This window comes from Camelus dromedarius, chromosome 11 (assembly GCF_036321535.1).
Source record: "Camelus dromedarius isolate mCamDro1 chromosome 11, mCamDro1.pat, whole genome shotgun sequence".
Lineage (NCBI taxonomy): Eukaryota > Metazoa > Chordata > Mammalia > Artiodactyla > Camelidae > Camelus > Camelus dromedarius.
Window position 1 is genome coordinate 35,742,688 of NC_087446.1, and position 1,591 is coordinate 35,744,278.

Sequence of the window (1,591 nt, forward strand, 5' to 3'; positions counted from 1 at the left end):
ATTTAGCATGCATTTATTCCATCAGCCAAGTTATTGTGCTGAGTTGAGCATTAAAGAAATCTGATCATTTCCTTGGTCTCTATTTTGGAAGATGCTGGAGTTTTAGCCTTGGTGACAGCATGAAAACAATACTTAAAGTAGGTTAACAAAGAGAAGGGGTTGAGATGAGCGGGTAAAACTACAAATGTTTTGTTTTAAATTACCTCCAGATGCAGCTGGGGAATGAAAAAGAGTGTCTTTTAAACTAAGAGTTTCTAGAGTTTTTGTAATGCGACACAGAAAAGCAGTACCTAAAATATATATGTGAACAGAACAGTGTGAAATTGACACCAAAAGGAAGAAAATATACCAATAACATCAAATACTTGGATAATGGAATTGCAGGTGATTTTTTTCTTTTGTTTATGTGTGGAGTTTTACCCCCTCTTCATTTATATTTAATGTAATATAGTTAATCAGACTCCAATAACCAGCACTTGGTTCATTTTCTTAGTAATTACAAACAGTGCCACAGTAAACATCCTTTTACATAATCTTTATCATCTTGTACATGAAGTTCTGTAGAGTTAATTTTTAGAAGTGGAAGTTTCTACATTAAGCTGGGGAATGGGTTAGAGAGTGAACTTACCATGACCACAGGATGATGAGTTGTATATCCAACAACCAGGACACTGCATTGTCTGAAAAGACACAAAGTTTTGTTGGAAAAATGGAAAAGTTTTCAGTTTCTTCACCAGTAGATGGCACCTAATCTTCCTTTATATTGAGTAAAATCCCCCCTAACTTCAGTGCATTCCCAGCGTGTCACTGAGCCTGCACTAACAAAGCAATGATCACATCACGTACAAATGCCCCTGTCTCATTCCACTTATCCCATGTTTGTATTGTTCTGGTTCCAGGACTCTGAGACTTTAAGCCTGAGGCTCTAACTTGAGCAGGAAGAGTTTATTTTGGGATGAAGAATCTTCCCCCATAGGAGAGGGCCTATCAACCAGTGTCTCTGTTTCTTGGTCTTTTGAAACTGGGAAGTTCTAGAAGAGAAAACATTTTCTAAATCTGCAGAATTATCTCTTTCAGAAAATATCAGACTCATGTGTTGTTAGGATTTACTTAGTTTGTAGAGGGGAACACAGAGTTGTAGGGACATTGAGGGGTCATGATGAGAGCGATTTCAGTCAATAATTGCTTAGGAAAATGACCCTGTAAATCTTTGTAAGTATGTAGAGTTGATAAGGCAAATATATACAAAGTATCCATTTCATCAAACTTATAAATACACATGTTTAAAATGGCCAGAGAGGAACGAACAGTGAACCATAATTTTTAAAAATGTGATGACACATCATTTTGTTTTGTGTAGGTGTCAGTTTTCTTTAAAATAAAAATACCCAAAAAGCTCAGGGTAAAGGTTTAATATTTTCCTTTTTTAAAAAATTGTAAACATTTTTCCAACTAAAAATACATGACTTTGAATAAACTTTTAAGAAAAATACAGGAGAGAACTGGAAACTTGTGACTTGCCTTTTCTATAAATATAGAAATGTCCTAACAGAGTTCTTGTCTCTCTTAAAGAATGATACAAGCACACAAG